Source organism: Crinia signifera, chromosome 8 (assembly GCF_055691185.1).
Source record: "Crinia signifera chromosome 8, ASM5569118v1, whole genome shotgun sequence".
NCBI lineage: Eukaryota > Metazoa > Chordata > Amphibia > Anura > Myobatrachidae > Crinia > Crinia signifera.
Genome location: NC_139224.1, coordinates 163,394,939 through 163,420,822, shown reverse-complemented (window position 1 = coordinate 163,420,822; position 25,884 = coordinate 163,394,939). Strand labels below are relative to the sequence as shown.

The window sequence follows — 25,884 nt, the reverse complement described above, 5'->3', positions numbered from 1 at the left end:
GTTAAAAGTTTTTATAACTTCAGCCTAAAGGTAACTAAACGCGTTCTCTGTGGACATAAAATCAGCAGAAACATATTTTCTCCTCCTTTTTTTATTTTATCATAAAAACTGAGTTATAGCAAGTCAACGTAAACGTTGAACTTATGGAAATTCTAGTCTGGAGTGTGTAGGTGGGTTTTATGAATCTTATATTCCCAACCGGAGGATTCATTGCAGTGTCACGTCAAGTCTGGTTCCCTTAGCTCTGTCATATTGAATTAGACCTGACACCCCCCCCCCCCCCCCCCCACCCCACTCCCTTCCTGGAAGTAAATGCACAGATTTAGAATGACACAGAAGTGGTAGGGAGTAATCGCAGAGATGACAGTTACTTCTCTCCCGATCCTCTGTATTGACGTCTATCTGAACAAATGAATCCGTTTCTTGATAGCCTTCGCCAGCAGAGAGAGAGTCATATACGTCTACTTCAGAGAGACAGGACGGAATGTTCCCTCTTACTCGCACGGCCATTATTTCTCATTAAACTGTTTGGATGAAAGAGATTCTGCACACAAATAGCGGAGTCATTGCTAGGCGTAATCAATTATACTTTTAATAGTGTTTATCGTCATTCTCAGACAGTGTGGAAAAAAACATTTCAGCGTTGACTTGTGATAGGACCGAAGTTTCTATGAGAGTCGAAAGAGAACTATGGGGCGAGTTTCAGGGTCAGTGGCAGTTTTGCTAAGAAAGCAGAAATGTAACTGCGGTCTTGCATATTGGGTGGCCGCCGCGAATGTAAAGTAGTGGTCTGCCATGCGATCGCAGTCTATCTGCAATTTAATAAATCGCTGCAGCCGTTACCGTGAGGGTAGTCCCCTGCTGCGAAGGCATGCAAATCGCTGCCATTTTTTGGCTCATAGAGGTTGAACGGTCCAGATAACGGTGTTGCCCACCCCCACCCACACACACACTGACAAACAAAATGCGATTGCACCCTTCCGGCATATTGGAATATTCCTCCATATTGGAATTTTATGGAGATCCATGCAATTCCGAATGGCGTCACTGAAGGGGTTCTGGGCGCAAGTGTGTGTATCATGGACTATGTTGAAGGACGTAGTTCCTTAGGCATCAACGGCCATGATCTGATGGACATTGCGAGCAACCGTAGAGTTGCTCTAATGTCCGATGGTGCAGCCGATGTCTGATCAATGCTGCCTGGCTGAATCATTAGCATAAAGAGACAATCTATAAGCAACACGAGCAGTAAGAACACATTATTCTATACCGTAGAGGGTAGGGTTAACTTTTTTTGGGGGGTGGACCTTGAGTCAAGTATCCACAAGGGAACTGCCTCCTGACCAGGGCCGACTCTACCATAAGTCAGCTGCCTAGGGGTTCCACAACTTTGTAGTCTGACTATAACAAAATTAAGGTCAAAGTTAAGTCCTACTTTACATAAGTTTTTTTTTTTTTTTTTATATTTTATGATAAGGTTGCAGCAGATCATCCTGTAGAGGTAATTCCATGGTATCTGCTGAGGGACACCTGGTATTGAGTAACGGGACTTGTATGCGTCAGTATCAGCATCACTGGCAGATAACACGATCCTCTTTGTACTTTACTACTGACAGAACCAATACAATTGATTAATCCGGCGTGTTAGAGCACAGTTTGTGTCATGTGCATCGTGCAGAGATAAGGAGGGATAAGAATCAACCTCTTACGTTCATTGTGTATCTCCAACCCTAAAACACAGTCACAAGGTAACTGTCATAACGCTTCCGCAAGACCAGACATATTTGGCGCTGTATTTATTCTGCCTTTCGTCCTTCACACGAGCAGTCACAGATAAAGATAAAATGAGGGCTGTGTCCTTCGGTTGAAGCACATAATGAAGTTGGTTGGCTGCATAGAAGAAACGTCTCTTTCGGAATTCTTGTGTGTGTCTTAGCCAGTGTCGGGCTAGGGCATAAATGGCCTACCGGCGAAGGCAGTGGTAGGGGTCCATGCGTAAGGGTTGTGGCACCCAGAGCAACATTGCTTCAAGGGAAATGTGACCTTTGTTTATAACAAACTAGCCGAATACCCGTGCTTTGCTTCAGGATTTAAGTATTTCCGTGCGTGGAACTTTAATTTTGAAGGACTTCCTAGTAGACTTCATTTTTAGTCTTTCCTTCAGGCTGGAGAATGGAGGGACTGTCAGAGGAGCGGTCTCTGGAAAAGGCAACGTCCAACTGGCCATGGGAGAAGCAGTCACTCCTCAGATCCACACCAGCCACTGGTGTGTATCTGATGATCCCCCTGATCAAACTCTGCCTCTGAGCTTTGTTAATGGTCATGACTTAGAAGACCTTTTTCCGGGAACCGCTTCTTCGTTAAAAACACAATTCAGCCCTTTGGGGGTGGAATTTTGAAAAATGCAAGCTGCTGTCCTAGTTCTCATGGTTCCGGAACCATGAGGACTAAGAACCTTGAAATTTGGACAGCAGCTTGCATTTTATCTCCAATAAAATATCTCTTACGATATCGTGAGTCAGTGGTATTTGGCTTAGAGATGTAGATTATACTTGATAGACTATAGTTCTGTGCCCCCTTTCTGTCTGGGCTTGAGTTCCGTCAGTCCCGCCGCCCGGACGGCAGTCCTGGTTGCACCTGGGAAGGAGGAGATGTAAAGAAGAAGTTATTTAAGGTGGGAGGGCCCTTTAAGAAGAAGATAAATCATTCATTTGATGAATTTCCAAGTATTAAATTCATAATGTGTTACGCAGAACAAGTCATGTAAGCGATATTTGCATGTACAGAACTTGGGCATGCGGATCTGGCAGCATGGGCTCTCGCTGCTGTAGCTGTTGGCAGCCTTAAGGCTTAAACTGTCTTTCACAACACAACATCTATGATTTATCACAAATTCCCCTTGGTTTCAAAGTTACAGTCTGCAAAGCCAAGAAGCGTTATATAATTACACGCGCTGTATTTCCTGCGAGCGCTGCTGATGAAATGCCATGAACTCCCAGGGATGGGTGACCTCCCGCACGCCGCGCCCGCTGTATGACATATACCCCGGCGCTGATACTGCCACAATCTGGCTTAACATCCTGAGGGTCGTAGTTCAGTAACAGCTGAGGTGACAGAGGTCACCTGTCCACAAGTCTTGTGACACTGCTCCGTGTCTTTTCTGAGATTCGCTGTAATTATCGGTCGTCATCGCGAGGCGAAAATATATTCTGTTTCAATAAGCGTCCAAATGCCTCAGTGTGATGGGTTGTAGTATGAAATGCCACTGCCAAATGTCTGTGACATATATATATCTCTGCTATAACTGCCAGTGAGTCAGTTTGGAATGGCAGTTGATGGCAGTTGCTGTTACTCCCCTATTTGAATTTTGAATTATGCCACCGCCCCTTGTTTGGAGCTTCCCCTACTGGTAACTAACACAACCAATCAGGCCGACTGCTCAAGCCTAATCACCTGACTTCACGCAGGGCACCGGTGCAGAGGAATTCAACCGGATCCCTCTTCAAAACCCTGGACCACCTCCCCGTACGAATGAGCAGGGCTCTGGAAACCTACGGCATTCCGCAATGGTTGTGAATGTGCTTTCGGACGCATCATTCGGATTTGCAATGTCGGCAAGTGGCCTGATTTTTCTTTTCACCCCCCCTGAAGCATTAGCATATTAGCTGTACAGTATTGCGTACCTGCTTCCCTACGGTAGTGCAACATGGTGCAACTATGGATCAGGCCTCGTGTCTTATGTACGGTGACACAATCTGAAATTATGTGTCTGTGGTCCCTCTGCCATAACCTCAGAGCTACTGTAGTGACCTATCTATTTGGGTGCCACACACACAGACCCCTGAGTACAGGGGGCCACACAGCACTTCCTGCAACCATTTCTTCAACCCCTACCGCTTCAGCAGTGCTCCAGAATTCTCCGGAGTAATGAAACGGTGGCCATTTTGCCAGAGTATCACGCATGCACAGTAGGACGATCTCCAGGAAAATGGCGCCATTTTCTCAGAGATATACGTATGCACTCTATATTTCCTAGTGCTCTATGAGGGGGCCCACACAGAGACTGCATGCAGGCACCCTGCTCTGGTAATACGCCTCTGCCCAGTGCTGTCTACCAGTAAACATTATATATCATCCAGCAAACAGATCACGCTTGCTCTACACCAAGGAGCAATACGTCTGTCTGTCTGCAAACAGCGCCATTGCCAAGATCATTTAAATCACACTAAATGAATGAAAGTGCTGTTGTGCGATGGGACTGGAGTTTGGTGCCTCCCACATCCCATATGTTACAGCTTCCATCTCAGGAATTGATCGGTTCAGAGAAATATGGTTCCAGTAACTTTGTACAATTGTAATTAGCACATGGAGAATATACTAAAATTAACCCATTTTTTATTTTTAGGTTAGGGACTCACAAACCCCCCTGTGCCTGAATGGTGCTTCTGGAAAGGGGTACCATATATATTATCATTGGGCATTTGCACTGGAGACAATTTTTTGTGTCCTCGATGGCGGACACCTGCTGTATCTGATATCAATTAGACGTTTCAATTAGAAGTTTCCTTTCATTTTGTAAATTGCTGCTGTTCCAACAATTTAGCATGCGGGTGAGCACCAGGATTCAATGATGAACAACCCAGTTACTTAACCAGTGATGTTGGTTTGTTGATAGGAAGCAGTGCAGCTGTACTCACTGTTACATGCATACTGGTTCTCGAGGAGTGGAGCTGGGTGAGGGTGCGGGGGCACTGGTTGGCGGCGCAGGAATACTGCAATTGTTGTGGATTACAGATCTCTCTGTGATGCTCTAACAATGTCAAAAGACAAGACGACCCCGGCACATGCTCAGTAGCTATCGCAGTGGCCATCTTAGGATAGGGCATGAAGCCTCCCTGGAAAACAGGAAAATTGGAGTTTGCACAGTGTTTCAACAAATATTACAATATAATATATATTTATAATGTTGTTTTGATTCCATTAAATTATGAATGACATGGATAGCCACAGATTATAAACTTAATATACTCTATATGGGGAACCGGACTATGGATCAACTTGTATTAGATCGTCAGTCTATAAGTCGACATGCATTATACCATGTCGACCATGTTCACGTGACAACCAATTCCCTATCAACATTTTTGATTGTGTCCAAATTTTCCCCTTGCTGACTTTGGGGCCGATTCAGACGCGTTCTTTTGGGTCTGACTTCGGCCCTCTTCCTGATGTTCTGAGTTTGCGCACGCGCGATTATGCGCACGTGAAAACCGCTGGAGCACTCACCGAGCAGTTCGCTTCAGGAAGGCCGGAGGCGGGCAGGGGCGGCAGCAGGGGTGCGCCCAATTGTTTTGTGGGCATCCCCATAAACACACTGGGGGTTCCCCTACGAATGCAGGCGTGGCTCTGCTCGGGGCGGGCGGCTGACGCCACATCCCCTAGCATGTTAGAGAGGGGATTTGCGCGGCGAGGGGCGGCCATTTGTCCGGGCAGGGTGTTTAACTGTTTGCTTGGCTGCGAACACATGCAGCCTAGCGAACAGGTCTGAATCAGGCACTTTGGGGGTTATTCTGGTTGATATGCAAGGATGCAAATTTGCACCAAACCCGGCATTGCGAATGATGGCCCGGGCACCACCCATTCGCAAGGCGATTCACTCGCAGGGCCTGCGAATCGATGTTACACTGTAACAGCCATCCTACAGCCTTGGGGGATCCTCCCACATCATCCCACAGCCTTGGGGGATCCTCCCACATCATCCCACAGCCTTGGGGGATCCTCCCACATCATCCTACAGCCTTGGGGGATCCTCCCACATCATTCGATGTTCGGCGACCGCACACATATAAAAGTGACTCTCAAGTCACTTATATATATGCGTGGAGGCTCGGGAGGAAGTGGGCGGGCAGCTGACATCCGATGATTTCAGCTGCCTGGCCGCGCACCCGCGTCATCGCCCATCAGCATGAGAATGCACAGCGTTCTCATGGGAACACAATGAAATGCTGGGCATACCCATATGCAAATGGCCAGGCCCGCCACCCCACGCCCCTTTCTTCCACCCGCCCGCACACTTGGGTGTGCACCCGGCAAACACACTGTTCAACGTGGCCCCGAGCGCACAAATGACCCCGCGCATACGCAACCACCGATGCCCTTGCGAAGATTCTGGTCCGTACGAACGGACCAGATAAAAGGCCTTTGTGCATGTCAACTCTTTTAGTTCAACCTAGACACTGCCAACCTAATCACCTTGTACCCAATGATCCCCATCCCGCTACATGTCATGTAAAGAAAGTACAAATGAGATTAATAGAATTATTTTCTCCTTTTCTTCAGGTGATGTCCCTCTTCCAGTACAGCCTGCAGACCGACCTCTCCGAAAAGGTAAAGTAATATATATACTTATATAAATATTTGTTCTGTTTATGTTTCGCAAATCGGTTACCAGGCCTGCGATCCAGCAAAAATAGCGGCTCCCCTCTCCATTGTGTTGTTTAATAATGCACTTGCTTTTAAAGGTAATTGATGTTAAATGTAATTACACCAACAGCAATTTAAATAGTAGGTTATTTCCGATATGCAAATTACCAGCTAATTCTTGCAAAGACAAAACGTTTGCTACGTGGCAGACCAGACGCACAACAGGCTGTAATTAAACGGTAGACACGTTGAAACTTCCAATGTCAGGCTCGCTCGCTCCTCTATACCTATACCGTACGTTCTTAGCCAGAAAAAAATATTATGGGAATCATTCTCTCCTAGCGGGGAGCGAGTTAATGAAAACAAAATTGCTTGGTTGATGCCATTCGAAGGGATTAGACTTAAAGGTGTAATAATCCTGCAGACTGCGCCGCGGCCGTACACGGTATAAAAATCATTCTGACAAAAGGCAAATATTTAAGCAGCGATAGGTTGTGTGTGTGTGTCGTAAAAAATTGCAGCTTATCTAATTACAGCGCTCCTTTCCTACAATAATCATTTTCTTCCGCGACAAGTATTTGCTATCAGATGAATAGAGCGCTGATTAACAGCGCATTGTACTTACGCTTATCAGTGGGTTGCACATTCTGTACCCTGCGGAATTAATGGAATTTACCAAAATACTTTTGGCTGGCATTGAAAACACACAAAAAAAGCGCAAATTTTCAAAATCATCATTCGCCCCTTTCGCAGACTGTGGCGCTGTCAGGAATTCTTTGCCGGAAATAAGCCGACTCAAGGACTGCGGAATCGGAAAGGATCCGGTGATGGAAGTCGGTCCTGGGCTTTGAGCGAGGAGTGCTCAGGAAATATATATATTGCTGTGCGACAGCTAGCTGGGTCCGGATATTAATCTGCATAATTGAGTGAACAAATATAATTACATTTCTGGAGCTCAGACCTCTGGCTAATGCCGTTTAGATGACAGTCGTTTTAGTCCGTGCGTAGCCCACTGGGCATTGACAGCGGAACGTAGACTAGTTGCTGAGGCCGATTGTTTCACCGTTGTTTGAGCTCGTCGGTGCAGGAAAACGAAATCCCTGCTCAGAACGCGAGACATATGCAAATAGGATATATTTTTTAACCATTTCAGATCCAAGGTCTAGTCAGGCCCAACAGCCCTAGCGCTAGTAGCAGAGCCAATGGTGAGCCGCTTTAAAATAAGAACATTGACATCGTTCAACATTCGATGGAGACCATTTTTGAATAAAAATAAAAAAAAGACAATTCGGTACTTGTGTACTTTCACGGCACCCATCGCATGCCATCACATGCCAAATGTAGTGGGATGCGATGGCATGCGATTTTTGCAGTTTTTAAGCATTTTTGAAAAATCGCATGCGATGCGATCGCGTGCGACCGCATGCGATTTTTAACAGAAATGCATCCAAATGCATTGAAATTAGTATCAAACATGTTCAATGGCCCCCAAATGTCATTTTTGAGGCTGTACCACCCCCACTATCAACGCGAACCCAAAGCGTGGCGAGCGCAGCGAGCCCGCGAGGGGCGGCGGTACCCGTCCTACGACCTTTTCATACCCCCACTATCCACGTCGGCCTGGAGTTGAGAATAGAAAGTGTGGCGAGCGCAGCGAGCCACCGAGCCCGAAGCGTGGCGAGGGGCCGCGGACACCTGTGAAGCCCGCGAGGGGACGCGGATACCTGTGAAGGTATCCGTGTCCCCTCGCGGGGCTCGCTGCGTTCGTCGCGCTTCGGGCTCGGTGGCTCGCTGCGCTCGCCACACTTTCTATTCTCAACTCCACGCCGACGTGGATAGTGGGGGTATGAAAAGGTCGTAGGACGCGTACCGCCGCCCCTCGCGGGCTCGCTGCGCTCGCCACGCTTTGGGTTCGCGTTGATAGTGGGGGTGGTACAGCCTCAAAAATGACATTTGGGGCCATTGAACATGCTTGATACTAATTTCAATGCATTTGGATGCATTTCTGTTAAAAATCGCATGCGATGCGATGCAATTTTTTCCTATACGATGGACATCGTGGGAGCCGTGATTGTACACAAGTACCGACAATTCATTTAAACCAGACTGTTTGAATTGCAAAAAAAAAAAAATTGGACTGCAAAGGGTTAACAGTTATTCCTACAATGTCACCACTCTCTGCCTCAATACAGCTTACAATCTTTAGGGGTCTATGTGCCCGATTCAAACACGATCATTAGGGTCCAAATTCATCCCCGTCGTTCAAGCGTTGCACAGGCGTGATTATGTGCATGAGCGCGCGACTGTAGTGAGTTTTACACTCGCCCAGCTGTACGCTCCGGGAAGGGTGATCCTCTATGAACGCAGTCGTGGCGATGCCTGCTCAGGACAGTTGGCTGAAGTCAGCGCCCGCCCACAATTCGGCAGATAGCGGCCCAAATATAAGTCAGTCTAGACTGACTTTTATTACCTAAGGGGAGAAAAATCATTCAATGGTCAGCGACCATCGATTGATTTATCTCCCCTTCGGCCACATGCGAGGGATGCGTTCGCAGACACGTCCCCTCGCTAGGATGAGGGGAGGGGGCAGGTGTTCAGATGTGTAGCAGGCAACGTTCTCCTGTTCGTTAGGCTGTGATTACACAAAGCCTAGCAAACTGGTTTGAATTAGGCCCAAAGTACCAACCAATAATCTCCTAGCTGCCATGGTACAGGCTGTTTTTGAAAAATGACAGGAGCTGATTGGCTGGTACTTTATCTCTCTCCGCTGCCCCCTTGTTCCCTCCGCCCAGCCCTCTCTGGTCCCCTATTTGACCAGTTCACAAGGGGGAAACAGTGTGTAACTCTGACCCTTCCACAACTGTGCGACAGAATCAGGCTGAATGAGGCCGCCACTCCTTGGAAACTGCTGGGAACGCCTGCGTTTCACTGCACACTCACAGAAAATGGGCGGTTATCATCAGGGGCGGATTGGGAATTAAAACCAGCCCGGGAAATATCTTGAAGCAGCCCTAATGGGGGTGTGTGTAGCATTATGGGGGTGTGGCCTATTTCAACGAGGCCACACACCATTTTCGCTGCTGTGGGGGCATGGCTAGTTGCTCTCCGAGCTGCTTGCTGTGTCCCCAGCCCCTCAGGCTACAGAATAGGCGCATGGGAGGGGGGACGCAGGGTGGTGTAGAATGATGGGAGGGGAGATGCAGGGTGGCTGAGGACGAAGGGAGGGAGGACGTATGCAGGGTGGCATAGGACCAGTGGCGTCACTAGGGTTGGTGTCACCCGGTGTAGGAACTCATGGTGTCACCCCTCCCCCCCCCCCCGCCAACTTTCTGGAAGACAGAGAATGGATGCTTGTACGCGCCGGAGGCGTGCCGAAAAATTGGGGGTGTGGCCTATCAGAAGGGGGCGTGGTCTGTACCATGATTGTACTGTGTACCTGCAGATTGCACATTTTAGCAAACTATACCCATTACACATGACGTAATGCCAATTACACATAATGCGGCACACGTGATGCCAGTTACACATTACGCCCCACACCGCAATGCTAATTACACAATACACTGCATTCTGTGATGCTAATTACACATTATGCCGCACACCTTGATACCCATTACACCCCACACTGTGATGGCAATTACCCAACGCTCCCCACACCGTAATGCCCATTACACTGCACAATGTGATGTCCATTAAACATATGCCCCCACAGTGCAACACATATGCCCCCAGTGCCAGATATGCCCCCCACAGTGCAACACATATGTCGTAGTGCCAGATATGCCCCCCACAGTGCAACACATATGTCCCAGTGCCAGATATGCCCCCACAGTGCAACACATATGCCCCGGTGCCAGATATGCCCCCAGTGCCAGATATGCCCCCACAGTGCAACTTACTGTTGTCCCCTGCCGCCGCTGCTTGCTTCTTCCCTGGGGAGGGGAGCGCATCTTCTGTCTCTCCTGCCCCTCCGTCTTCTATCTCGTGGGCTGGCTCCTGACTGGCTGCCAGCCCGCGAGCTCTGATTGGTGTCTGTGTCACAGTGACACAGGGAGGGGAAGGAGAGATGCGCTCCCCTCCGAACGCTATCAGCAGTGGCGGGGCGGCGGAGGCCACGCCCCTGCCACTTACATATGCGCGCATGCGCATTTACAAGTTTTAGGGGAATTAGTTATGGGGGTACGGGGTACCGGCAGTATATCTTTTACCGGTACGCCATACTGCCATACTTGCACCACTGGTGTCACCCCACTTACTGGTGACACCCTGTGCGGGTCGCACCCCCCGCACCTGCCTAGTGACGCCACGGCATAGGACGCAGATTGTGAGGGGGCATGGTGGCACAGGATGCAGTGTAGGAGGGGGAACGCAGAGTGACAGAGAATGCAGGGAGGGGAGTCGCAAAGTGGTAGAGGATACAGTGGCGTTGGTTGCATGGTGGCAGAGGATACAGGGAGGGGGGACGCAGGGTGGCGTTGGATGTAGGGTGACAGAGGGGAGACACAGAGTGGCATAGGATGTGGGTTTGCGGAGGATTCAGGTAGGCAGGGGGAAGCAGGGTGGCGTATATACATTATACATATGCCACACACCGTGATGCCCATTATACATATGTCACACACCGTGATGCCCATTATACATATGTCACACACCGTGATGCCCATTATACATATGTCCCACACCGTGATGCCCATTATACATATGCCGCACACCGTGATGCCCATTATACATACTGTAGGTCGCACACCGTGATGCTCCATTATACATATGCCGCACACCGTGATGCCCATTATACATATGCCGCACACCGTGATGCCCATTATACATATGCCGCACACCTTGATGCTCCATTATACATATGTCGCACACCGTGATGCCCATTATACATATGTCACACACATGATGCCCATTATACATATGTCACACACCGTGATGCCCATTATACATATGCCACACCGTGATGTCCATTATACATATGCGACACATCGTGATGCTCCATTATACATATGTCACACACCGTGATGCCCATTATACATATGTCACACACCGTGATGCCCATTATACATATGTCACACTGTGATGCCCATTATACATATGTCACACCGTGATGCCCATTATATATATGCTACACACCGTGATGTCCATTATACATGTCACACACCGTGATGCCCATTATACATATGTCACACACCGTGATGCCCATTATACATATGTCGCACACCGTGATGCCCATTATACATATGTCGCACACCGTGATGCCCATTATACATATGTCACACACCGTGATGCCCATTATACATATGCCCCACACCGTGATGCTCCATTATACATATGCCACACACCGTGATGCCCATTATATATGCCACACACCGTGATGCCCATTATACATATGCCACACACCGTGATGCTCCATTATACATATGTCACACACCGTGATGCCCATTATACATATGCCACACCGTGATGTCCATTATACATATGCCACACACCGTGATGCTCCATTATACATATGCCACACACCGTGATGCCATTATACATATACCGCACACCGTGATGCCCATTATACATATGCCACACCGTGATGTCCATTATACATATGCCACACCGTGATGCTCCATTATACATATGCCACACACCGTGATGCCATTATACATATACCGCACACCGTGATGCCCATTATACATATGCCGCACACCGTGATGTCCATTATACATATGCCACACACCGTGATGCCCATTATACATATACCACACACCGTGATGCTCCATTATACATATGCCGCACACCGTGATGTCCATTATACATATGCCACACACTGTGATGCTCCATTATACATATGCCACACACCGTGATGCCCATTATACATATGCCACACACCGTGATGCCCATTATACATATGCGACACACCGTGATGCCCATTATACATATGTTACACACCATGATGCTCCATTATACATATGCCACACACATGATGCCCATTATACATATGCCACACACCATGATGCTCCATTATACATATGCCACACACCGTGATGCCCATTATACATATGTTACACACCATGATGCTCCATTATACATATGTCACACACATGATGCCCATTATACATATGTCACACACCGTGAGGCTCCATTATACATATGCCACACACCGTGATGTTCATTATACATATGTCACACACATGATGCCCATTATACATATGTCACACACCGTGATGCTCCATTATACATATGTCACACACCGTAATGCCCATTATACATATGCCATTGATACACCGCTCACCAGAGTAGGTGAGCGGGCTGTCTGCGAGGTGGGGGACTGGATGTGGCTGGATCAGCTGAAACGCTGCTTTGAGTTGAGCAGCGTGTCAGCTCTTCCAGCCACATCCAGTCCCCCACTGCGCTGACAGCCCGCCAACCTCTTATGCTGAGAGTGGCTGTCCGTTGTTACAGCCATATAGCATCCCTTCCCACGCCCTTAGCAGCAGAATGGACTTACATACTTATACACATAACGCCAGCAGTAGTAACGATACTTATACACATAACACCCATGGTAGTAACAATACTTATACACTTAATGCCCACAGTAGTAACAATGCTTATACACATAACGCCAGAAGTAGTAACAACGCTTGTACACGTAATGCCTACAGTAATAACAATGCTTATACATGTAATGCCCGCAGTAGTAACGATACTTATACACATAACGTCAGCAGTAATAACGATACTTATACACATAATGCCCACAGTAGTAACACTTATACACATGATGCCCACAGTATTAACAACGCTTATACACATAATGCCCACAGTAGTAACAATGCTTATACATGTAATGCCCGCAGTAGTAACGATACTTATACACAACGCCAGCAGTAGTAACAATACTTATACACATAACGCCAGCAGTAGTAACAACGCTTGTACACGTAATGCCCACAGTAGTAACAACGCTTATACACATGATGCCCACAGTAGTAACAACACTTATACACATAACGCCCGCAGTAGTAATGACACCTATACATGTAATGCCCACCGTAGTAACAACACTTATACACATAATGCCCGCAGTAGTAATGACACCTATACATGTAATGCCCACAGTAGTAACAACACTTATACACATGATGCCCACAGTAGTAACAACACTTATACACATGATGCCCACAGTAGTAATGACACCTATACATGTAATGCCCACAGTAGCAACAACACTTATATAAATGATGCCCACAGTAGTAACGATACTTTTACACATAATGCCCGCAGTAGTAATGACACCTATACATGTAATGCCCACAGTAGTAACAACACTTATACACATAACGCCTGCAGTAGTAACGATACTTATACACATAATGCCCGCAGTAGTAATGACACCTATACATGTAATGCCCACAGTAGTATCGATGTTTATACATGTAACGCCCACAGTAGTAACAATACTTATACACATAATGCCCACAGTAGTAACAACACTTATCCACATAATGCCCACAGTAGTAACGATACTTATACACATAATGCCCACAGTAGTAATGATACTTTTACACATAATGCCCGCAGTTGTAATGACGCCTATACATGTAACGCCCACAGTGTGGCTGGGTGGTGGGTGAAGGAACTTGCGCGGCAGGAGGGTTAAGTGGGCGGTCGGCTGAGTAGGGTGCTGTGTAGGCGGCTGAGTGCATCATCACCGCAGCCATGCTTTGGGGCCCCTGAGAACGCCGGGGCCCGGGTCAGCTGTACCCTTTGACCCACCCTGTCGCCGGGCCTGAGTACATCCCCCACCCCCATAGGCAGACTTGTCACATATTCCCATGCCCCAGGCCCTCCAGAACAGCCCCCCATAGGCAGACATGTTACATACCCCTCCAGCACAGCCCCTATAGACAGACATGGGGGGGGGATCTGAATGTCACATGTCTGCCTATGGGGGAGCTGAGCTGGAGGGGGATCTGAGTTGTCACAGTGAGTCTGTCTGCCCTAATGTCACAGACCCCCTTCCCCCTCATGTGCAGGAATGTCACACACACAGATTCCCCTCCAGCAAAGCCTACCTACACTGTAACTGGCACATGCAGGGAGATTTATTCCCCATGTCCCTCACACACAGCGACAGAGGTGAGTGTCTCTCTCTCCCCTTACCACCCCCCCCCCCCCCCCCTCATTCCCTAACAAGTTTGCCAACCAGTGTCCCCAGAGCCCACAGTGTGACTCACATTATAATTCTTTCTGGAAGATGAGAAGCCCGGCCACAGCGCTGCTGCTCCTCGTCTCTCTTCCCTCTCAGGCTGACGTCATCAGTCTGAGAGGTGCTCCCCCTGGCTGCCAGCGGCTGTATCTGCAGCTCATTGCAGCAGCAGCAGCAGCAGGGAGGAGGGAGCCGGACGGAACGAAGCACACGCAGCCATCTTCATTGAGGGCACAGTGCCGCGGCCCAGCACGTAGATGCCGCGGCAGCCCAGTGAGGTAGGCGGCCCATTCTGACTTAAAAGGTGGCGGCCCACCGGGAAACGGCCCGGTTTCCCGGTGGGCCAATCCGCCCCTGGTTATCATTCACAAATGGCGGCTTCCTGTCAGTCAAGTTGTGAGGGGATTGCGAATAGCGTAATCGCAGATTTTTGACACTGTTTGGCTTGGAGCAAGCATGTTACGATCCATACGCAGGCACAGTTGTTTAATTATCTCTCGGTTGTGAATTCGCACATCATCGATCAAGTCTGAATAACCCCCCATTTGTATCCTGTGTTGCGCATGGGTAAAAGGGGGTGTGGTCATACCTCACTGGGCACCTATTGGGTTCAAAAACAAAGGACCAATCAAGAGGCCTGATACTTACCTCAGGCCCACCAGCGTGATAATAGCCCATGGTTATGATCTGATGCGTTAATAACTGTATTTTTACCCATTACTGTGATTGGGAGCACTGATGTGCCGCACGCTAATTCTGCCCGGACAAGTCTTGAATGGAACAAGTTTGTTGACTTTGTTCCAAACAAACTTTGATATGTTACAACACTGACGCAATACACTTGGCGTCCCACCGACAGAGAACATCCAATTTTTCTGGATTATATTTTCAATACAAAAGTTGAAAAGAAACCCTAATACAGTATAGTATATTCTGTCAAACACAACAGCACTGACACAGAATGGTAATAGATTTCCTAATGGTGTCAGTCACAGCTGTGTGTACTGATGTCATCTTCCCAAAACAGTACATTCTTTATGAGGCCTCTGGGTCCAATCTTACGCCTGACTGGAGAGAATGCTAATAACAACCATATTTGTGTTTTAAGGACCTACAAAAGATTTAGCTAAGTGTTTTAATGCAGTAAAGTAATTTTATAATTAGACTAATAATTTTCTCTTTTTTTTCCCCCAACTTACTTATCATAAAATCACCAAATTTTATGAATCCGAAATGCCAGGTATAATTGGCGATAAGGCTGCGCAAGCTAACACAAGCCAACATTAGCATAAGTCATTTCACGTATAATGAAATGTTTACAACGTATCACCGGGAAGAATTGATGTTTAGTGATTGCGGATTAGAAAGAAATATTTCTCCGGCAAAATTAATTATTTAGAGAGATTTTGTAGATGGAAATTTATCTTAAATGAAATCCTTTCAAATAGTGGGAAAAAAAGTAAATTTTCTTTAAATGCTGTGATTCAGTCACTTTTGTACCGTTATACAGTAGTGATAAAAAAATTCCGTTTTATCCACAAGAAGTTCATGTTACATCATGTACATCTTGTTGGGAATGATGTGCGTGCAGGTGTTTATTTTGCAGAGGTATATATATATATATATATATATATATATATATACACAAAATGACGGGCGGCACTCGGAGACTTTCAAAAAAACATGTAGCAGTGAAGCCTTTAATCTACGTTTCGGAGCTCGTGGCTCCTTCGTCAGGATAACAAGCCAAGTGCAAACAAAGTGAATTTAAACATAACTTACCGGCATGTCTCCTCCCCGCCGCGCTCCCGCACGTCCTCCGTCGCCGGAAGTGGTCGGAAGGAGAGTTCCGGCGACGGAGGAGCCACGAGCTCCGAAACGTAGATTAAAGGCTTCACTGCTACATGTTTTTTTGAAAGTCTCCGAGTGCCGCCCGTCATTTTGTGTATATCTGCAAGGAGGCATCCCCTTCTCCGGGAAGGCAACGGGGAAGGAAACCCCCTAAGTGGGGGCATCAGGAGTGCCGGGGACCACACAAACAATATATATATATATATATATATATATATATATATATATGCACACACCAGCAGATGTCCATGTGCATGTCGACTGTGTCATAATTCAGGGGAAAAAAAACTGTGAAAAAACCCATGTCAACCTTTTGACTGTCGACCAAACAACACTGTCGACCTAATGACCCTGTCGACATTCCTGCATGTCGACCTAGACTCATGTCGTCCTAAATGCATGTCGACCTGATGGTGTCGACCTTATAACTGCCGACCAACTTGCTGGTGACCAACTGATCCACACCCTTCAGAACAGTGGGCCTTATTCTAGTTCACTCTTTCTGACAAAATCCTTCTTAGATGGACAAAACCATGTGCGCTGCAGGTGGGGCAGATGTAAAATGTGCAGAGAGAATTATATTTGGGTGAGTCATTTTTTTTTTCTGTGCAGGGTAAATACTGACTGCTTTATTTTTACACTGCAATATAGATCTCACTTTGAAGTAAAACCCCACCCAAATCTAACTCTCTCTGCACGAGTAACATCTACCCCACCTGCAGTGCACATGGTTTTGTCCATCTAAGAAGGATTTTGTCAGAAAGAGTAGAACTAGAATAAGGCCCAATGTGCTCAGCTCAAGGGGCCTTATTCTGGTCTGTGCGTACTTTCCCGCACTCTTTCGGATGGCGTTTTTTAGCCGTCTGCGCATGCGTGGGCAACGCTATGCACATGTGCCACGCAAGGTCTCCGTACTTGTTCTCACCAATACCGTACAGAAATGTGCACCGCATTCACTCGTGAAATATGGGCGTAATATGGGCGTCATTCGGAACTACACAGGGGCGTAGTTTCAAAGTGGGCTAAACTGGGCGTAAACATGGGCGTACACGAGGGAGTGCACTAATTCTGGTACGCGTACATTCGGACAGCACACCGAATGCACGCGAACAAAAAGGCAGGAAACATGCGGTCTTCATAAGCAAGTATTGCTTTGCGGACACCACTCGGTCATGCGCTAGGCATTCGGAACGCCCAATCAGTACGGGCGCACCTCAACCAATTTCAGCTGAACACAATACAATCCACTCCTTTACTCATTACTCATTAATTACACTCTTGTCATTGCTTCAATTGGAAACCTTGTAGCTTAAATGGACCATTACTAAACACACAAATATATGCTCAAAGCACGGCTGCATTTGTTACACACATTTACACTGCAAGCAATGGACAGAACTTTCTATCACTAATATAAATATACATGTCACTTGTACATTTACCAATAAAACCACACATTTGGGGATCAAAATATAAATTTATTACACTAACGTCAAACATAAATGAACATAAAGAATGTTGTGAACTTAGCATGATGTAAGGGTTAATCTAAAGTGGTCGTAAAGTGTTTAATGATCAATTAGATAAATAATAGATGACCATTAAAAACATTCCCTTTTTAATGAGGTTGCCTAATTGCATAAGTGGGTCATGTTACAGATTTCGGTGTTCAGATAATAGTGGTGATTTGTGCGGAAATACACCGCATCGGTGCGTACGGCCAGGTTCCCTTCCGTTCTGACGCGGTAAGACCGTGCATACGCTGTAAGACCGTGCAGAATATGTGTGTGTCCACCGCACACGCAAAGGTTTGGATGTCGTCCGTAAACACGCCCTCTTCTTAAAGAGTGAGTCTGTCCGAATGCGGAGGACCGGTGGGCGTTTCTTCGTACGATGTCCGCACAGCGTGGCGTGCGGACCGCTCCGAAATAAATCGGAAATATACGCACCAACCAGAATAAGGGCCAAGGTAACACTGCAGGGTGGGGACCGATACTGATGGATGGAATTGTTTGGAGCTATTTAACAAATCACAAAAAAATAATACAATAAACTATTGTAAAAAGTCAACGGTAATTTAATTTCTGTAACTTCAAACCATCATCACTGGAAGCAGAAAATTAAATTACTAAATATCAGATAACTTTAAGATAATTATCCTGAATGGAATGCAAAACCGCCTGCATCTGTCTCCAAGGCCGGGTTAATGTGTTGGAAGTATGTGAAATTGGGAATTATTATGGCGATATGATCTATGCAAATTGTCATTTCCAACTGTAAAGGATTGAGTTACACAAAATGAAGCGTTGCTACTTAATCAGTCATTGTTAAGCATTTATTTAATGGCATAAGTGCCGCTAAAATTCAAGGTAGAACAGCCGTAAAGTGGTCAGCAAGAACAGTAATACATTATCTATTTGATATTTTATTAATTCAGGAAACTGTTACATTTAAATGCCGTGGATGGTGTCACAGGGGGGATGGGAATTGTGGGTAATATTGTTAGGTTTTAGGTAGCAACGCTGCAATTTTTGCAGATGGACAAAACCATACTGCACTGCAGGTGGGGCAGATGTAACTTGTGTAGAGAGTTACATTTTGGTGAGTTATTTTGTTTCTGCGCAGGGTAAATACTGGCTGCTTTATTTTTTCACTGCAATTTAGATTTCAGTTTGAACACACCCCACCCCAACCTAAAGGCCCCTATTCACTAGTGTGCTAGGGCCACTTTTTATGCGATTCCGACACATTGCTGCGACGGATCACATAAAAAGTGACACATTGCATGTCGTTTACCTGCGATTACAATGTGAGGCACGTTCCTGTGCACCTCGCGTCGCAGATCCTATGGGCTGCCACGAATATTTGTCGCAGCCCATAGCCCCTGCTAGGATCGCATGAGGTACATTGTATGTGAAAGGGACGCATACAATTTATCATATGCGATCCTGTCCCCTGAGAGCGGGCGGGCCATCGCTAGCGAGGTACCACATGTGATACCTTGCTCTAGTGGATGGGGGGGGGGCTTAACTCTCTCTGCACATGTTACATCTGCCTCACTTGCAGTGCCCCTTTATTTCTCTGCAAGGCTGATTCATCTACCCCTCACTGCATGGTACAGCAGACTTTTCGGTGGCCATCAAAACTGAAACTATGGTAAGCATTCCCGAAAATTGGAAAAAAACTTGGATCCACGAATCCACATCTTTTTCTGCGGAAACGGCCGCTAATTCCAAAATGTAGCGTCCGTTTCCACGAATGCAGATTCGGCTTTTCAAAGAGCCGAGCCTGCAGTCTCAACTCCCGTAATTTCCAGGGATCAAAGATAACATTGACTATACCCCACAGTGTTTATCCCATCCGAATGGGGGGGGGGGGGGGGGGGCTGCAGGTTACACCATAAGTAATAATAATGTGAACTGGTTCTTCTTCGTACAGTACGTTTCTCCGTCTCCCACAGAAATATCAGTTGGACCTCTGGCGCTGGCTGGCAGACGCCGCCACCCCCCTGCACCCTCCCGATTTTCACATCAATTCATTTAGCCCATGGAATAATTCTATTAGCGGTAATACACTATAAAAAGCATTTTTGTTTCTAAGCACATGCGATTCATAAAGTACATTTTATTACAAGCAAATATCGCTGCCAGTTTGGCTTAATGAAATATCTCCATCCAGATTGGTATTTCTCAGCAATATATTCTGCAGTAACACAGTTAGTGATACGTTCTTGCTGCATAGCCCAGGCGATGCTAACGAGGTTAAGCGGAATGCTTTCTGTTCTAGGTTTCATGAAATGTAATTATACAGCAGTAGCAGCGGCACAATCTCGTCTCTCTCACATGTTATACAGAGAGGGAACCAGACTTTCCAATCACAAACGTTTACGTTTCTAAATTTGCCGCGCAGGTAGTTTGGATGCTGTAGGTTAGGCATGTCCAAACTATCAGCTGTTGTGAAACTACAAGTCCCATCATGCCTTGCCATATTTTTGCTATTAGGGAGTGCTAAAACTATGGCAAGGCATGCTGGGATGTGTAGTTTCCCAACAGCTGGAGGGCCACAGTTTGGACATGCCTGCGTAGGTGATTGTATAAAATTCAAACCACAGATGTGTCCTTTTTATACCGTAGCTTTTTATCTGGGTATACCAGCAGGGGCGAGATGTACTAAGCTTGAAAAGCGATGAAGTGGAGAGTGATAAACCACCAACCAATCAGCTCTTAGCTGTCATTTTTCAAAAACAGCCTGTAACACGAAATTTAGGAGCTGATTGGTTGGTGGTTTATCACTCTCCATTTCATCACTTTTCAAGCTTAGTACATCTGGCCCCAGGTCCCGTGTGACTCGGCCAAGTGTCTTTTTAGCTCAAAATGCTTAATGCTTAGATCTACCACCTATAAATACATTATGTGTGTATAGCTATTATTATATATTCATATATCATTTTGTGCTGCCTCTTCCGCAACTTGTCACTCAGGTTGGAGGTACGGGGTTTGTGATGCCTCGCTCCTTATTATAAAGCGTGAGTATACCAAGTAGGCATTGTAAGGTCCTACTTTTAATGATTTTTTTTTTCCTCCTCATTTTCAGCATAAGGTTTTGGAGTCAATATTGAAGGTGTATGCTCAAAACTACTAGTTTGATAAATATGGTAAATATGGTCAGAAGATGCCACTATCGGACTGTTTGGTAAATGTGTGAAGCAGTGACCCAATGGAGACCCAATGGAGAATTAGCTCAAGGCAACCAATTAGCTTTAAGGTAGCACTTTGCAAGTGCATTCTATAAAATTCTATTTAGAAGCTGATTGGTTCTCCACTGGGTCACTTCACCGCTTCATACTGTACGTCTCCTCCAGTATGTGTGGTCTTCAAGTTGTGTAGGGTTGCCTTCCCTCGCAGAATGGCCGGGAGGCTCCTAAAATCTTCTTAGCCCCTTTCCTGAAGAGCTGTGAATGGTGGCATTTACTTGCTTGGGGCGGGGCTTGATGACAATGAGAGGGAAGAGACATGTTAACTAGGCAACCCTGAAGTTGTGCCAACAGTCCTCCATCATGGCAGAAGACAATTAACCAATCAGAGTTTATTATCTAGTACATTCTATAAAACGACAGAATCTGATTGGCTGGCTGATAGGCTAAGCCTTCCTTAGAGCATTTATCTGGTGGAAAAAGCGGCCATCATTGGCGTTGGTGTACTGTCAAAGAAAGGCATGATAGCTTGCCCCATTGTCTGACACGGATTGTAGCTTGCGCCAGAAACTGTTATGTTGGCATAGCGCCTCCTGCTGTACCTCATTGTATGTACGAGTGATAATGAAATAAAAAGCTGAGGGGACTTGAGCACGTTTGTGTATTTATTTTCTCCGCTTTAACGTTTTTTTTTTTTTTCTGTTAAAAGCTTTATCGGCACTAGATTTGTAATCTCATTATAGATAATTTCCCTGTGGTGCCAGGAGGGTGCCGGGTGAGAAATGTTTCAGCTGCGCTAGAATTGAGGTCCACTTGTGCTGTTGTTACCTCTCCAGCTGTAAATGGAAAGAGATTTTTTTTTTTTTGGAAAACGTACAATTTTCGTCCCTGTGAAGAAAGATGAATTTGTTTGAGAGCCATGTCAGCAATTCATCTAAATTCCACTTATGTTTGTCTCTGCAGCCCTGTGGGAAGTAATGAGAAGTGAGTTTGCGCAAAACCAGTAATATAGCTGCCAAAATAGATTCTAGATCCCATTTGTATGTGTATCGTCTACACAGGAGGACACTGAATTACTAGAACCGGTGAATTCACTTTGCCCAGCACTAACGCTGCATTAACAGCCGACATTACAGTATATGCGGCTTTGTTACCCGTCGGAAACTCAATCGTATGCCACACGACTGGCACAATGGCCCGGCGGAAGAGATAATGCCGTGTTTTCTGGTTTGCACTGTTGGTAAATATTTATATGATCTTAAATATTTTAATTTGAATCATTTTCAATTAAACTAAAATGTGCAACATGTAAATTGTAATTTTAACCTGCAACTGAATCCCCTATGGACCCCAAACCGCACACACTGCACCCATGTTTTTAATTCATACCTTTCCGGAATCCCGCAACGGGCGCTGCATTCGTGGCTAAAATCACAGCCAAGATGGCAAAAATTTGGTATACAGCTACAATTGAACTTACACACAGAATATAGGCATGCTGTATAGCATTGTATGCACCTGTATCTGCATAACGAATTATGTTACACTGTTTGGCTGGAAAACACTGCAGCATAACATTGTGTAAGCACATACAGTTGCAATTACATACAGAATATAACGCCTAATTCAGTATGGTTTGTAAATGACAGAACATCGCTATTAGGATATTTTCGATAATCTGCACATGCCGACACATGGCAGTGAGCGCCCCCTTAGACTGCAGTCACATTCAGGAAAACACAACCATAGTCTACGGGCCGGCACGGTGCGGTGATGAAGCATTTTCGGGCAGTGATACTGTGATGGAGCGGGTTGCGCCAGCTACATGACACATGAAGCCGCTGCGGCCCAAAACATGGTGGTCCGGTAACAACCCCTTACCATTTGAGCGCTTTGCTGTATAGTGAAGCACGTGCGCACACATACACACACACACACACACACACCCCCATGCCAGGATCAGGAATTGTACGTTTTATATTACTCACAAAAATAAACTCCTACTGAATCTGGCTCATAGTCATGGTGTATATCATTTTTATAAGAAGATGCTGCTTGTGCATCCTAATCGTATCCTCTTGTGTAAAAGATGCAGACTATAGGAAAAAGTACTTGTACAGTATTTTGAGAGCTCAAAGTTTATTTTATGATTTTTAACGTTAGAATCATCTAAAAAAATGTTTCGTGTTACAAATGTGCTCGAATTTTGTACATGTAAGTGATTTTCCGTTTATAACTCACGCAAACAAACCAGCTATATATATGTGTCTGACTTTAACATGAAGTCAGCCCCCGCCCCGAATTCGACGTGTAGCCGGGTGCTAGAAAAGTCAGTCCAGGCGAAGGCAGAAGAGATCATTCGATGTTGAGTGACCATCAAATGAATTTTCCTTCTTGCGGTCACGTGTGTTGGGTTGTGTTAGTGTACAGAAGCGGTGGGTGTTGTCTGAATCAGACCCAATGTGTGTTCGATTGTACGTGGGTGTGTACTTCTATATCCGCTGTGCGGACTGCATGGGCAGCGAGCGGCTATAACACTGAAGGCCGCAGAACTGATGTCCAAGCAGAATACATTATTACACTGCCACGCCATAGACAGATAAGAGCCTTTTATTACATCGCAATGTGTGACATGTGGACAATCTGGATTAGAACATTATTAAAATCTGTCTATTTCTCGTTATTTTGTAGCTAATCTCGATGTAATAAGATTCCTTCGGACCGGCTTTATGATGCTGTCTATCTGCAGCAATAATTAACTGACATAAAGATATTAATTGGAGGGGGCTACAAAGCCGTCATTATTGGGGGATTTACAATGGGCCTGACTGGGGTCCCTGAGGAATGTTAAAGACTTCACTTATTACATTACAGTAATTGCATGGATTGTATACAGTAACTGACAAGGCTGCTTAATGGTACACATAGGAGAAAGCTACAGTGACTACAGTAATTGCAGAGATAGGTTGCGGGTAACAGTATAGGCCTCAGTACTCCATGAGCGCAAGGTGACAATAATGTCAGGCGTACAGTCAGATTAAATGTCTGTCAGACCAACAGATATCCGGGATGTCATCTGACATCGGTGCTCCGCCCCCCTCCTGGGGGAGGAGTCATATCCTCGTTCCTTCCCATGTGAAGGTGCAGGGAAAATGTCCATCTGTCGGACGGACTGCTCGATGCTGCCAAGATGACACATTGAAAGTTGTGAATTGTAGGGACATGCTGGGCGATCGATGTTTCCAGAATTGGTCGTTCGCATACACGCTGCAATTATCTGTCCGATCCGCTGATCTCAGCGTGTGTGCCCAGCATAAGTTTTGGGTATTTTACAGTTTGAACACAAATAAAAGACTTGAACGGTTGATTGGCATAACGAATTTCTGATCGGCGAGAATAAAGCACACGTTATAGACATTCCCGCCACGCTAACAAGCAAAAATGGTAACAGACTGTCCCAAAAAGCTTACACTCTAATCGATTCTCGTTTGTAACAGCCACATGTTTGAAAAGTAGGATGTGGGCAGGGAGGGTTTTAGACTGTGTGTGTTTGGGGGGGGTTAGGGTTAGGCTGTGGGGGGTTAAGATTAGGCTATGGGAGGTTAGGGGTAGGGTTAGGCTATGGGGGGTCAGATGCGAGAAGGAGCATTAGGTTTAGGCTGTATGTGTGTGTGTGGGGGGGTTATTCCTGGAACCAGTGGCGTAACTATAGTCCCACAGGCTAAAATAGTCCCGCAGGCGCAGAGAAAGTGTGGGCGCCAGCAGGTCTGCGGGGCTATAGTTACCCGCCGCCATCCGCCGTGCCCTGCCGCCGGCTCATCTGTTTGCAGTCATGGACTCACGGCTCTTCCGGCTCCCTCCTGCTGCTTATGAAAAGAGACGGCGGCCTCCCCTAGCATCCTTAAAAATGGTCTGCTGTATGGGGGTAGCCATTTTGTGAGTGACCCTTTTCATTAACAGCAGGAGCCAGGAGAGCCGGGACGGGACCGCAGACAAGACCAGCGGCGGACACGGGAGGAGTAAAGCGTGTTGGGTGTTAAGTCGGTCGAGGGGGGGGGGGGACGACTGGTAACTGTACTTGGGGGGGGGGTGCTACTAACATTCATTTTTTTGGGGGGCGGGGGGGGGGCGCTGCCAACATTTTTTGCAAAAATTAATAGTTACGCCACTGCCTGGTATACACCAGAACGATGCTGGTCGTGAGCAGATAGTAAGACGATCAGGTGGAGCACACAATCTGCTCACGACTTGCACAGGATCTGAATCCGATCCGAACTCGACCTGTACCCAGCTGAATTGTCATTTCCAGATCCTACCTGCTGCAGACCAAACGACCCGTGGGGCCGCGCATCGAATCGTATCAGAAATGGCCCAAAACATTCCCAATTTACATACAATAAGCCGTGATTGTATCTAAATTGGATGTTTTGAGACCAAATCGTTCTGGTATGTACCCTACATTAGGTTTAGACTGTATGTGTGTGTGTGTGTGTGTGTGTGTGTGTGGGGGTGGGTAATGCCAGGCTATGGATAGAGAGGGTTTAGGGTTAGGCCGTCGGGGGAGGGGTAGGATTAGACTATGGGAGGTTAGGGGTAGGGTTAGGCTTTGGGGGGGGTAGGATTAGGCTATGGGAGGTGTTAGGGGTAGTAACCCTACCCCTAACCTCCCATAGCTTAATCACCCCCCCCCCCCCCCGATGGCCTAACCCTAAACCCC

General features: G+C 46.4%; 1 protein-coding gene and 1 long non-coding RNA gene across 15 annotated transcripts in view; one reads left to right on the top strand and one right to left on the bottom strand.

The window, feature by feature from the left end:
* The window catches only part of DAB1 (DAB adaptor protein 1), a 587,491-nt gene that overhangs the window by 152,327 nt on the left and 409,280 nt on the right, over positions 1-25,884 (top strand). For all 14 annotated transcript variants that reach the window (XM_083157604.1, XM_083157603.1, XM_083157607.1 and 11 more), the window contains exon 2: positions 6,340-6,387. The gene's annotated coding sequence lies outside the window, so the exon portion shown is untranslated. The remainder of the gene's footprint in view (positions 1-6,339; positions 6,388-25,884) is intronic.
* LOC146026720 (uncharacterized) lies at positions 504-14,966 on the bottom strand. The gene is made up of 3 exons (XR_014454531.1): positions 14,652-14,966; positions 4,698-4,895; positions 504-2,637 (listed from the first exon to the last, which is right to left on the bottom strand). It is a non-coding gene; the product is annotated as an uncharacterized LOC146026720 (long non-coding RNA).